This window comes from Carassius gibelio, chromosome A24 (assembly GCF_023724105.1).
Source record: "Carassius gibelio isolate Cgi1373 ecotype wild population from Czech Republic chromosome A24, carGib1.2-hapl.c, whole genome shotgun sequence".
NCBI lineage: Eukaryota > Metazoa > Chordata > Actinopteri > Cypriniformes > Cyprinidae > Carassius > Carassius gibelio.
This window is the reverse complement of record NC_068394.1, coordinates 16,314,346-16,329,805: the sequence shown is the minus strand read 5'-3', so window position 1 is coordinate 16,329,805 and position 15,460 is coordinate 16,314,346. Positions and strand designations below refer to the sequence as shown.

Here is a 15,460-nt window from a genome sequence, read left to right as displayed (position 1 = left end):
TCAACATGCTTTTTATTTTTTGTTTCCAAGACATATGGCATCATTTTACTTCCATACAGGTCTTTCTCCATTCAGTCAACAACTGATTAATGCTTTCCTTTTTCTTTATCTGTTTTACTCAGTGGACGTCATAACATGGAATAAAAGCTGCCACTATCTCTGATACATCATGGTAGGCTAAAAACTGTTTGTCTAGGTTTGTAGACCAGCTAAACCAGTTTAAAGCAGCATTTATTCCCTTAGGGGTTGTTTTTTTAGCAGGAAATCAGATGGTAATACCATAGTACACAAAGCTAACCCCATTTTCATGTACAATGGTTCTCAAAACACTGCTGTTGTATTTCTACTGTATGTACATTTCCAAAAACCAATCCAGGTTGACATTTCTGCAAAATGATATTATGACGTTTCTTGCACGTTTTGGATACAATTAAAAAGTGAAATGTCCAGTGAGTGACGCAAAAAAATAATTGACATAATGTTCCATCTGCTCTAAACTTAACTCATTGTAAACAAAAGCAAGCATGAGATAAAAATGCTGAAGCAACCATACCATTTTAGTTTGCTTCAAGTCTAGTGTTCATTTCAGCTGGAAACTGCAGTGAATTTTATGTATAGGTTTTTGCAAAAATTCTGGTAAATTTACATTTTTCTAATGAGCATAGGTTGCCAAAAACTATGAAATGCAGAAAATTGCAGAGACACATATATCTGCTGATTTAAAGATAAAAAAAAATAAAAGAAAAAAATTGACTTGCCCAAAAATAAGGCACTTCCAAAGTACAATGATAAAAGTGTGTTATTTGATATATGTAAAACCCAAATATTTCAGCTGAACGATTTGCTTCCTATGACCATAAGCTGTTGCATACAAAACAGCCACATGCATATTACATAACACATATCCACACAACCGGCCTGAGTAAGATGAACTTGATTATCCCGGCTGAAACTGAACATGCTCCATATCACTAGTAGCTGTGGGAGCTTGTCTAAATGGGATGTAATTTAGTCCTCATTATTCAATGCAAACCTTAGGCGCTATGGCAAACCCTTAATTTCAGTAAATAGGCCAGAGAAATACAGAACACAACTAGGGGAAACATAGATAAGATCTCATTCACTCATTTTTCCTTTGTTCCTTCTTTCCCTTTCTGTCCTTTCGATGACTCTATCTGCTAAAGCATCCAGGGCTATTTGTCCCCCTCTCTCGGGTGTGATGGCTGAAATGGAACAGTGCACAAGCAAATGTTTGCACTAACAGTGCAAACCCGAGAGACCAGACATGCAGGAGGCAACTGTGACTGAGTATGTGTGTTTGGCTTTCTGGAGGAACAGAAAGCAATGGGGTTATGTACGAATGTAAGATAGACAGAATCATAGAATGATAAAAAAGACAGATAAACTGACGGAAATAGATAAATACAGGTTATCGATAGACAGACAGACAGATAGACTAAAAAAATGCTGTGTTCAGCTTGTTGGATCATTAAATTAGGTTATTTTTCATATATTTTACCCAGTTGCTGGATAGTTTTTTCTGCTGGGTGATTCTACTGTCAATACAAATGATGATCCCCCTCACGTACCTACCCAGACCTGGGTCAGTGTTACCCAATGTTGGAAAATCTGTACCTGTCACATTCTGTGTAGAGAGTAATGAGGAGATGTGGAATACACAAAAACAATCTTTAATGGAGTCCAAAAACAGTGTAATAGCAGGAAACACATATAGCAACAATTAGACACGACAAACATGAATTGAATGGACTAAGACTTTTAAACAAAGGATAATTAGGGAAGAACGAGACACACCCGGAATCAAATAAATATAATCAATGGGAGACGGAAACTGGGTCACAGGGAGCAAACACACACACAGAAACAGTCCAGGGGTGTAACATTACTCAACCCTCCCGGGAGGTGCATCCTCGCACTGTAGAACAACAGAGTGGGGGAACTGGGTGGGAAGCCAGCGGGATGCCGAGGATCCGGGGGACAGGGTGGAGCCGAAGTCTCTGACAACCGAGGCAGAGATCCGGAGACCAGAGGCAGAGCCAGAGCAACTGAGGACCAAAGTGGAGCTGGCAGGAAGAAGGAGCCCAATGGAGCCAAAGGGATGGAACGATGAGGCTCAGCAAGAGGAGAGGAGTCCAGAGGCGATGGCGGATTGACGCCCGACCAAAGCATAGCAGGAGGGACGACGGAGCCTGGTGGAGCTGATATATCGAAGGGTGAGTATAAATGCGAGGGAGCTAGGAGCCAAGGTGGAGCCACTGGGATTACGGGCCAAGGTGGAGTCTGGGCCTCAGAGGCTGGAGGTAGAGGTAAGGGATCCTCTGACCACAGCGACGCTGAAGGATGGCAGTCCTGCGGGGCTTGCACCATAATGATGTTGGGCTGAGGGCAAGCAGAGTGGCAGTCAGATGACAGCAGTGGAGAAGTGTTTGGGAGTGGGCACTGGAGGGCACTTTGGAGGAGCGGGCACTAGAGGATCAGAAGCCCCCTCAGGGCTGGACAAGGGAGCCAAGGATGAAGGAGAGCCGGATGGGACCAGTGGGGATGATGGAGAGAGGAGAGGGGGCAGTTCAATCTCCAGATCAGACTCCCAGTCTATTAGATCCCCCTCAAGGTCCAGCAGTCCCAGCTGTATAATCAGCTCACCCTCAGCCACGGTGCAGGGGCTGACCTCCACTCTGTCGCTCATACCATCCACAGCTTGCTCCCTCGTGGTGGACTCTGTAGCTGGTCTGGCAGATTGCACTGGGAATCGTCTCTCCATCATTGGTGGGCTCAGGTTGATGCTCCGTACTATGGGGAGATGGTGGGCTGCGCTCTGGGTCAGAGCGCGAGTTTATCGCGCTCTGGGCGATAAACTCCTTGGCACCGGTGGGGAACAGAGATCCATTTCTCACCAGTGTCTACTCCACAAAGGCAGCTAAATTCGGTCCGGACGACGGAAACAAAACAGAGGGTCCAAACGGAGGTAACTGTGTAGGTCGGGTCTTCTGTAACACTCTGTGTATAGAGGAATGAAGAGACGTGGAATATACAAAACAAACTTCCACTTTAATGGAGTCCAGAAACAGGATACATCCAACAGAGGTAATAGCAGGAAACACACATAGCAACAAGTAGATCCAGCAAACATGAACTTAGTGGAATAGGTCTTTTAAACACAGGATAATTAGGGAAGAACGAGACACACCTGTAATAAAATTAACAGAAACCGAGTCACAGGGAGCAAAAACACACCGAAACATTACAAAACCAATTAAAACTGGATACATTTTTCAGCTGTCATTTTGTACTCTGTCCTGAAAGAAAACCTGACTGACGAGAAACTTTGAAACTGAAACCTTGAAAATCAAGGTATCTATTATATTGTATAGAGGAAGAGAGAGTACACAGCTTCATTACTTGAGTAAAAGTACAGATACCCCTTGCTAAATTTTACTCAAGTACAAGTAAAAGTACTACAGTCTGATGTCTACTTAAGTAAAAGTACTGAAGTACTTATTTTTAAAAATACTTGAGTATCAAGTGTAAATTTTCTAAATAGTGTATTACTACTGCCACAGTGCTTACATTTATTTACAGAAACGTCCTACATAGTTATGAAAAAAATTAATGTTAATACCTTGGAGAATGTAAAAGGAATTGAAAGTAAAATCAAGTCATTTTCATCTTTTTACCATGTTGCTTTATTTAACATTTCTCACTTGCCTACAAGGCAATGGCACAATGGCAACGCTCTGACAAATCTCAGCTAGAGTTTTAATGGATTTTTTGCATCCACATTTGAACCTGTGTTAAACACACAGCATACCCAAGAACATCAAATCAAATGCTCAGCTTACATTAATGTGTAATATCATAAATGAAAATTCAGCTAACAATTGTGTTTACATGTGAGTTTTTTTTTCATCAATCAAATCAATAAACCTACAGTAAACTAGCCAAGAAGGGAATATAGCAATGTTCTGACACACCTCTGAACTTTACTGTGTTATACATGCAGCATAGAAGTATTAAGCCCCTTTCTCTCACACTGACATACAGGCAAAGGCAGGAGAAAATACTTTCAGCTGAAGAATACCATTTTCACACTCACAATCTATGGGCCCTATCATACACCCAGCGCAAGTGTGTTTGTTAGTTTCAGTCCGGCGCCGTTCGCATTTTCCCGTCCAGCACCACGTCGTTAAATTAGCAAAAGCATTTGCCCTAATTTGTGTGCCCATGTACGTGCTGGTCTTAAAAAAAGAGGTGTGTTTAGGCGCATTACTGGTGCATTGCTATTTTAAGGAGCTGAAAATAGACTGCGCCACAGACCAACTCAAACCTGGTCTAAAGTAAATGGCGCAATATTTTTGTGTTATTTAAAGAGTGCGTTAGTAGAAAATGTGCCTCTTGGAGGATCCACAGTGCGTGTTGACTTTGCTTATTACACACAGGGATGAGCATCACACAAACATGCCAAATATTAACCTGTTAACCTGACCCCCCATTATGGGACTCACAGCTGAAAGTTCTCTACCTAACTTATAATTGTAACAGTTTCCTACTTCAGTGTGTTACAAAAATAATTTTGATGTTTTTGGAAAGAAGACCCTTTGGGCTTTTCTTTTTATCAACCAGATTTGCTAATGCTTAAAAATATCAAAAGTTATAGACACTGAAGTGCCTTTTTTTTTTCTTTTTTTTTTTTTTTACCACACTTAAATATTTTTTTATTTGATATAAAAATACATGAAATCAGTCCTGGAGCAATCTAGAAAAGTAATGGGTTGAAAGTCACATGTATCATGAGTTTCTATTTCAAATTTGAATAAGATATGAAAAATGAGACTCCAGCAAATATTTTTATGAGACTATGTCTACACCCCCCACCCCCCAAAATAAAAAAATAATAATATTTACGAACTGTATTAAAGGCTTCTACAAACTATTTCGTCATTAAACATACCACTGCATAGTTGTTGTTTTTTTTTCAATTATAAAACATTAGACAGAAACTTATATAAGTCATATACACATCATATAAGTGATTTGTTTGAGCACTAGAAAAATACAATAAGAATAATCTGAGTAAGGAAAAAAAGAATAAAAAAAAATGAATTACGATGCAAATAAGTGCTGACGGCCACTTATACAGATGCTAATAACACAAATGCGCCATAAAGTAAATAATCCACTGTTTCTATTCATATAGATGCGTTCACTTTGATAGCCGTGATCATACAGTAATAGCGAGTTGATTTGGGCTGATTTCCACTCAAACGGATGGTAATCATTCAGATACATTCACATTCAACATAAAACACACTCTCACATATATAAAAACTGTTGTAAATTAAAACAAACAAAGAAAAAGGCGATTGCAATAAGTTCCGCCTCCATCAGCTGACAGGTGCATCAGAGCGCGTCACGAGGGAGCGCCAAAATTCAAATATAATATATATTTTACCTGTCTTTCATTCATTTTATAAGCTTTCCATTGAAAAAGAGCGAGCTGTCACCGATGCTTGAGGCTTAGAGCTTTATAATGATATATCGTTTGTCAAGATTAAATTTGTCCCGTTTCATTTAATCTATTCGTAAACACTGACACATGCAAGTTGAGGGGCGTTGAGGACGCCCACGTCGAGGTGCTGGCTAACAGGTTAAAAACAAAAGGATTACAGTTTAAAAGAATATAATTGTGTAGGCTACATAAATATAAAAATGTAATGATGGATAGTCATTGCGTGTATTAGAAGTAGGCTACCTATTTTTAATGATAAATGAAATTGGCTAATTAATTGAACAATTGTGCCGATACAGACACACATATATTAACTGACTCATCGTGCGGAGCTATTTGAAAGCATGCACTGCTACTTCATCCCACGCCTTCTTCACCTCTGGAAGCTTTGGTGGATTCCTGCATGTCCCTTTAACTTCGTGCACGAGCAGATTGGTTTCTTTGATTGAGAAGCGTTAAATTTTTCCGCCAACAAATTCCGCCATGTAAATAACGATCCGCCATGACGGGAGCACATCTAGCTATTAAAGGGAATGGGAGATGAACGTTACGCCCATTACTTATTAAGAGAACAGGGACAACCCATTCCAAAAATGCTCCCCTGTGCATGGACCATTTTTCTGTCATTAAAATAGCAAAAGTGGATTTGGACACGCCCTGAGTGCACCTGCGCCGTGTGCAGTTGTGTGTGTGTGATAGTACTGTACTTCAGTTCAATCAAATGTCATGAAGTCTTTGGCAGAAAGCTGAAGGTGATTGCTGATAGGCTGTCCCAATCAGTGGCGCCAGCACACAATCCAATCACGTTTGAGAGGGAAACAACAAATTGAGGGTTTCCGAGATTTTTCTAGTAATGGGTATTATGGTTATGGATACAAATGTAACGGAGCGATATTTTTCTCTCAAATGTACTTGAGTAAAGTCATGAGTACTCCCTAAAAATGATACTCGAGTAAAGTACAGATCCCTGAAAATTGTACTTAAGTACTGTACTCAAGTAAATGTACTCCCTTACTGTCTGGCTCTGATATTTTATTCCTATCAAATTATTACTGTATAACTCGGAAAATGTCTATAATCTCACATTTTCCTTTTTTATTTAAATATGCATTGCAGATAACATCTGCTTGGAATGCTAGCCTTCTACAAAGCGTCAGCATCACCATGAAAGTTTTATGTCCTACCAAACAAATACAAGACCATTGATCTAGTGCAACATTGTTGCAGCTGTGGTCGCACTATGCATTTGACGGGTTGAAACCTAAATGTCTGACAGACAAGGTAAAGCTGTTTTTGATGTTACTTTTCAAACATGAATATAAGATAAGCCATGATTATTTCATTAAATGAACTGGAACAGTACTGATAGCAGTGTTCTTCCCAGAGATTCCCACTTTCTGCTGCTCTTGCTGCATTTTTATTATTTAAATTAGATCAAGCACTATGTCAAAAAAAAAAAAAACACTGAAAATGGGATACCAGTGATGGGTTGCCAAATAACCCAGAAATGGATGGTTATAAGTGTATAACTATGGTTCAGTGTTGTTGTTGTTGTTGTGAATTTAAGTCTGCAAAACCTAAAATGTTGCTACATGTTTTTTTGTTTTTTTTTATAGTGAAGGTCTGGCAACCAACAGCTGTCTGTATTTTACCGTAAATGTCACTTTTTTATTTCAGTGCAAATAGACAGACAGAAAGACGGACAAATCAATCCTCAGACAGGATGGTTTCTGTTATATAAAAATTATTTAAAAGAGATTTCTAAAATAAAAATAAAAATAAAAAAGCTTAATTGCACTGCAAAAAAAAAATCTTCCTAAATTTCCTTTTCCGTTTAATATTTTCTTCTTTTTTGGGATGAAATATGACCTGAACATTTCTTTGTGAGATTCACTCATTTATTTTTCCCTGTTGTACATTCTATACTTTGTTTAACTTGCTACTGATTTTGTAATACAAAAGGAACATTGTTTATCAGGCCAATAAAGCACTAAAATACACTGCAACCTGAGAAAGACAAAGGATGATGGATATAACAGAGGAAGCAGAGTCTGTCTGACTGAAGGAAGGCTGACTGATTAAAAATCTGCCAGCTTGTCAAAAATGAAATATCCTGACAGAAGCCCTGTAATGAGGCCAAAGAAACATGTGCGTATAAAAGAGAGAGCTTTAAAGCAAAGCCGGTCACAACTGGCGCATGATTTATTCAGTGCGGGAGGGCGGGCGTATTAAGGATTAACTCTAAGATTGAAAGCGCCACCTGAACCAGAAAGAGAGCTCAGCTGGTACTTTCCCCACCTACCAGCCGGCCCCCGCTCTCCTGCCGTCCCAGAGGCCCCAGGGCGTGTGACTTGAAGGGCCGTTAATTGTCACCAAACACGGCTTTAATCACATTCCCCAGGCCCCCCGCCCTCTGGGGCGTGACTAAACCTCAACCATGCCGCTGACGCGTGCAGTCATTAACACTGGGTCCCATATGTTGCGGACAGTCCTGGCGAGGTCCCACAGGGCTCTATCCTGGGCCGGCTTCAGAATTGATGTGTCCGGGGATTACACGTCACGCTCTAATGAATAACTAAGTGGATCTACCAACAAACCGGTGCCGCACTGTTACCCCTCCTCCCCTTTCATTAGTGAAGCTCCGCCCCTAAACCAAACACACCACCTCAGGCACACTTATGCCACGCTTAGCATATGGCGGTCACACTCAGAGGCGAATAAATAACTCTTCAACCTCCCAGGATGTCCCATTCCTGTTTTTCCTCCTCCCGGTCTCATTTGTCCCCATACCCCCAGTGGCCACCACACATTTAATGCTGTCTTGCTGGCAGATTTTTATTGTCCTACCGCTCTGAAGAAAAGAGGGAATGTGTGAGTGTGGATGGGTGTGTGAAATAAGGGGGGTGCGAGAAGACTGAATGAGAAGTTGCCATAGCAACGGAGCCACACTGCTCTGCCGCAGTGAAGAAAGACAGAAAGAGAGAGTTGGAAGAGTGAAAATGAGAATGGAGGGGGGAGTGAAGGAGAACAGCATAGAGGATTTGACAAAATCCCTGCAGTCCGATGAGGAAGCAGGGAAGGAGAGGGCTGGGACATTGAGAGAAGTCAAAGAGGAAACTGAGTGAGAGTGAGTTTGTGTTTGCGTACGTATGACGACAGTTGATGCAGAGGAGGGTCACTTTGTCAGCAGTTGTGGAAAAACTCTGAGACACCAGCAGTTAAGGGGGAAAAAACTGGTTTCTCTTTCTTTTTCAACAAAACTGACAGTGCTGAATGTCACTGTTGTTTACGTCAATTCATAACTTCGCCGGGGGGAATGAGAAAAGTTACACTTGGTTATTATGCTGCATTTTTACTGTTCTGATAGCTATCCAATAATGAAAAGACCAAATGTAAACGTCTTCCAATGTGCATTCGATATTAACTAAATCACTCAAATCACTTTCTGAAGATGCAGCTAGATCAAATGTAAATGTGCCTGGTTGTTCGGGTAACATTTGTTTTTCGGGTAACTTTTCCCCCAAACCACACATGAGGGAACAATCACAAATAAGACATGGATGAAGTAAGCAAAATTTTAGTTGTAACGTGGGGTAAAATGAACAAAATTCCGCTGTTAGTATTAGCGTCATCGCAGACGCTAACATTTACATATACCATGGGAACAGGGATCAAATTAATATCAGTATTGCAGGGACATATTTACATGGCCAAGTGTAAATTAGATGTGCATATGCAATCAGACTGCAATCTTATTCCAAATATGTTTGTGTTTGTAATCTTCCATTAAAATGTTGCAAGTCATTCCATCTCTGAAGCATTTTTACCTAAAAATGTATACCTATAGCATACCTAAAATGTACATATTAGTACCTAAATGGTAAATAATGTGGATAGACTGACACCCCGAAAGCTTTAAAGACATCTATTTGTATTGATATGAATATATTTGTATTGATATTAATAACTGATATTAATAATTGACTACATGTCTTAAATTTGAGCTCCAGCATAAAACGACCTAACTACTATGGTTCATCTATAGTACCATTACCATCCATCATCTGTGGCTACTGTACTTAGTCCTTAGACACTAGCAGCAGGTCCTGACAGATATTTAGTTAATAAGACATTTTATTTGACACAAATTGTGTGGATTTGTCAAATGTTTGTGGGTAATGCAGCTTCTACATTACGGTGAAAACTTTGATTAAACAAGCCCCGTAACCCAGACAGGAAGGCACGCTTTGCCTAAACACTGCCAGAATGACACCCATGAGCACATTCATCTGAGCAGCAAAGCCTCGAGGATGGGAGCAAGGCCTGCTGACAGCTGTCTGGAGACACGAGGGCTTTGTTTACCCAGTTGTGAATACGCATTGCCACTCGAGAGGGTGTAAACAGGGATAAAGCAGTGATTTAGTACAACCAGACAGAAAAGGAGGAGAGACGCACAGTCAGTAATCTGTACTCCTGTCAGGCACAGCACTGCAAAAGACACAAACTTTCTACTAAAGTCCAATCAAAGCAGGATTACTGGTGTAATCATACTAGACTCTAATTTTAATGAAAAGTGGTATACAACTCTCTGTAAAACACTATATTTGATCTATAATTGCACTGACTGACCTCTATGAATCCTATGAATCTAATAAAACCTGTGTACGAAGATGTGAGGACCAGAAATAGAAAGCTCTTTACAAGAAACACTATTTTTCTACCAAAACAATGCTGGGGAGCTGTAGCCTTCTAGCACAACGGAAGAGATGCGCTTGACCACGAGTGGTTTCAAAGAGAGAGAGATGATGGTAAGGGTAGAATGGAGAATGAACAATAAAGTGAGAGAGAGAGAGAGAGAGAGAGAGAGAGAGAGAGGTGCTCTTAAGTACTTGCCTTCAGCTTTCAATTATTGATGGATTCAAAATGGCAGAACACACAAGAGGAACTAAAGATAAAACGCAGAAAAACATTCTTTGTTGGGGAGGGATCACCTACTGAATACACCGACTTCATTTACATAAATCAGAACACTAAACTGTAATTTGGCCTTATTCTGATTATGCATGCATAATCCAACCACAAATATCCCTTTTAGCAACATTCATATTACAATAAATATGAATAAAAGATCCAAAACATGCCTCCATAAATCTGAATTTTGGATCATGTAAACACCTTATTCTGAATATCCACTGTCATGGAATATTGATTTATATCTGCGTATGAGCAAACAACAGTAACCGGGGGTGTGTGTATATATATATATATATATATATATATATATATATATATATATATATATATATATTATATATATATATATATATATATATATATATATATATATATATATATATATATATATATATATATATATATTATATTATATTATATTATATTGTAAAGTGTAATGTATTCCTGTGATGCGCAGCTGTATTTTCAGCATCATTATTGCAGTCACAGTACTTCAGTGTCACATGATCTTCAGAAATCATTCTATTATACTGATTGGCTTCTCAAGAAACTTGTTTTATTATCATCAGTTTTGAAAACTGTTGCACTGATTAATATTCTTGTGGAAACCATGATTTTTTTCTTTATTTGTGTGTTTTTTTTTTTTTTGTTGTTTGTTTGTTTGATGAATATAAAGTTCAAAAGAATCTGAAGCATTTATTTGAAATTAATATTTTGTTAAATCATAAATGTCTTTATTGTAAATAAAATAAAAATGTACTGTAAAAAAAAAAAAAAAGCCAGATTTGCATAGCAGATGCATAAACTTCTTGTCAGAATAAAGACGGACCTCAATTGTAAATATCAGGCAAAACATTAAGTCAAATGTAGAGTGTGAAATTGCAGTGAGAAAAAAGTGATCACTCGCTGTTTAGTGGCACAGTTGTTAATTGGCCGTTGCATGTTCCACATGTCTGTGGTGCAGAGAGCGGGGGGCGATGTGCTGTTTAACACAGACAGGATCGATGAAGAGAGCAGATGAGATTGAATTATTAAGTGGTAGTGAGGAGTGAGACGACAGGGCTGGTTGAGAGGGAGGACCGGTCATACAGGTCCATCCCCAGGGAGGAAAACCATGTCTCTGCAGTCATGCATGTCCTTCCCCTCCCCCTTTACTGGAGCACTTGGATCTTCCTCATGAGGGACTATCCCATCCACTTTATGAGGATGGTTGCATCACACAGCACTGCACAATACCGCCATCTACTGGCAGAGGCAGAACGCCATTCTCTCCAGAGACTGCTCTCCAGGCACAGGGCGGCTGGAAAACATTCTAAGCATCTTCAATTTTAGTCATCTCACAATCACTATGTAAAGGCTGTTCCTAACAGCAAGCAGGGAAATGTATGCTGTTTGGATTTGCTTTTGAAAATTTGGATTTCATTTAGAAAACAACAAAAAACCTCAATGGTAGCATCTCATGCATCTTTTGCTGATATGGAAAGCCCAGAATGCCTTGTGACAAGCTCATCTGATGGTGGTTGGAGTCGATGGAAATGCTACAGTGTATATAAGTACATTATATTGATGACTGGTTGTTCAGCAACAAGCTAAAATCAGACTCAGATGCAATCAACGGTGAGCAACAACATTGATTGTGTGCTTCCTTTGACATGCAGTGTTCAATAACAGGTTCTTAATGTAATTTCATTGCTTTATCTTTTTACTAATTTACTTAATCGAGACCAAAAGACTACATCAGTCACCCAAATCAATCAAATAATTTGGTGACAGAAATAGTTCAGCCTCTAAATTCAAAAGACAAGTTATTCCTTTTTAATGATTTGTTTGGGACACAGGTCTGTACTTTTTTAATAAGTTCAGAAGCCCATTACTGCTGCATAAGGAAACTATTTGACATGTATTTTCATAAAAAAGTCAAAATTATATCAAACATAAAACATTACTCAAGTCAAAATGACAAGACAATTTACAAAATGTAGAAATTATGTCAATCATGTCAAAATTTTGTAAAATGGAAATGTAATGGAAAGTAAAAAATTAAGAGATGTTAAGAAAGTTTGAAATTATTAGATGAGACGAAAAAATAAAAAGCCCATAAATCACCCTGTATTTTGTAATTATGACTTTTCTGCATTGATTTAATAAAAAAATAAAAAAATAATAAATAAAATAATAAGTTATTAAATTATGAGATAAAGTCAAAATTATTAAATGAAAAGGTAAGATACTAATTCATAATATGATTTCAATTTTGGCATGACTTTGTATGTCAGTTTTACCTTTTTATCTCAAAAGTTGGACTTTTGATTTCATGATTATGACTGCGTTTTCGTAGTTCAGTTTCAGCATTTTATGCCACAATAATGATTTGCCAAAGCATTTTTATGTTTGGATAACTGAAAACAGTTTTGGCTACAGACAGTAGTGCAAATATACTTATTGTGACGGCTAAGTTTATACGGTTGTGCAGTATGTCCAGTCACGACGTCGTCCCTTGTGCTCATGTTTAGGATCAGTAATTCCAGGTTCCATGTCTCTGCGTGTTGCCTAATGGCACGTTTACACTGACAGCAATTAAATCTCTGGAGGTCGACATCTCGACGGTCTGTTATTTGCTAATTGTCGTTTCTACGTGATTGCTGTCTTAAACTGTGTATAGATCATGACAGCTGCCCTATCTGCACTCCCATTGGTGGTTGCTCTATCATTTCTGTGTGTATCTGCATAAAATTTCATTCTGCCCAACTTTCCATTTGATGTTTATGCGTCAGCAGCTCTTTGCTTAAGTAGACAGTAGACAGCATTATGTGTGTGTAATGATAAACGTCCTAATCATCGGGAAGAAGGAGGCGGGAACCGGCGGACAATCAAATAACATTCTAATAATTAAAAATAAACAAAACAGCGCACCAGCCCCTCACGGACGACTGGTGCGCTCAAATAAAAACCAAACATAAAATAAGGCCCAGGCCTGGTCCTCTCTCGTCCTTCACTATCGTCGCTCCAGTTATATATCCTTCCATCTCCTACGTGGGACTCGAGACCGGCGGTGGGGCGCAGGTGTCGCTGATTTCCCAATCATTCCGCCGGCCTCACTCCTTGTTCCCACGTCCCTCGGCCCCGCCCCACTCGCCACAATATGAGTTTATTTGCATGGGTGTACCTGAGCAGACCAGTTCCTGGTCCATCACCCCACAGCCCAGCACCTCCAACCAATCACCCTGGAAGCGCACCTCAATCTCAAAGGAGGGATGTGTGTCTCCAAATCTGCAAGACAGAAACAAACAGATGGAGGAGAGCTAGACAGAGGAAGTGCGAACATCATTGGTTTCTTACCTTCCCTGTGTATATTTAATTGCATTCAGAAAGATTACGTTAAGATTTCAGCATGACTTCTTTGACAATTGTACTTCATTACAGACTGGATGCTTTAAATGGCCAGCTGGTTCTGGCAGGTACAGTATGAACTATAGAGGACTGCTTGAAAGGTGAAGTTTTGATACTTAAATACTTTCTTCTATCTCAGTTTAAGAAAAAAATATCTTCAAATCAACAACACAACTAGAATTAAAAAAAAAAAAATATATGCAGTTTACTTATTTTAAATGTACATTTACATTGATTCATTTAGCAGACGCTTTTATCCAAAGCAGCTTACAGATGAAGACAGTGGAAGCAATCAAGAACAACAAAAAGAGCAATGATATATAAGTGCTATTACAAGTCTCAGTTAGGTTAAAACAGTACACGTAGCATGGGATTTTAAATAATAAAAATAAATAAAAACAAAAAATAAAAGGTTTGAATGTTTTATTTTGAAAGGAATTCTTTGAAATTTCAAATTACAAATGAAATTACAAATAAAAAGAGGGAATTTGAACATATCAATGCATAAAATTCACAAGATCATATTATCTGAGAATTACCAATATTAACCTCATTGGAATTAATGAAATGTAAATAAATTCCTTTATATCTTTATAACTAAGGATTTCTCAAAAACTCTCAAAATTTATGAAACCAACATATTTATTCCTAACAAAATAACGTCAAAACAACACAAATGTTATCAAATCAAACACATTTATTTTTATTTTATTATTCATTTATTTATTGTTTATTAATTATACAATTTAATAGATAAGCATTTTGACACCTAAACGTACTCCATTCAAACATCTACACCTTTTTTTTTTGGCCAGGTGGTCCTTTTCCTCATTAAGGACACCATTTTCACCTCATCGTTTGAGAAAAGCTGCACTCCCTCCATCTGATGGAAGACAGGATAGTGGTTGGAGTTAATCTCATCTCGTCTAAACCCATCTCCAGCCAGCAGGAAGTGATCCAGACCTGAGCGCACCAGCTCCTTCCGATGGGCGGAGGTGTGGGCCTGCAGCATGTGTGTGTGGATCAGGTAGTAATTGTCTCCTTTTTTCAGACTGGGACGGTCTGGAGGAATAAGCAGACTGTCGAAGTTCTGCTCCACCGTTACCACTGGACTGAGGTTGTCATGTACGGAGAAGAGCGGGTTCTCTATGCGTCCGATATAGGAGCGGTAGAAATGGTCTTTGATGCGTTCTTTAATAAGGCACAAGGGGTGGTGCGGCCGGATGTGAAGCTGGCACCCAACTTTGGACAAGATTTTAGCTGTCACATTGGTCATGTCATCTCGCTGGTAGACTTGGCTGAAAACTTCTATCGAGTCTTCACTAATCCATGGCCAATCCATCGATAGACCCCTGCAGGGGGACATGGCCAGGGAACACGTCCATTGGCAGTTGACCAACTCTGTTTGAGAAAAGTGTGGGAAATATTGTAAAATGCCATAGTAGCTTATTCATTAGTCTGTAAGTGAAGAGAGAGACAAATAGTTTTGTGAACTCTCTATTCACCTGTTTCAAAGTGAATAATAAACAATAATAATTAGGAATGGGAAAGCATCAGAGTCAACCAGTC

The 15,460-nt window shown here is 39.0% G+C and overlaps 1 pseudogene; it reads right to left on the bottom strand.

The window, feature by feature from the left end:
* Window positions 1-15,233, bottom strand: part of LOC127946116 (phenylalanine--tRNA ligase, mitochondrial-like) — a 140,625-nt pseudogene extending 125,392 nt beyond the window's left edge.
* Window positions 15,234-15,460: the final 227 nt, after the last annotated feature.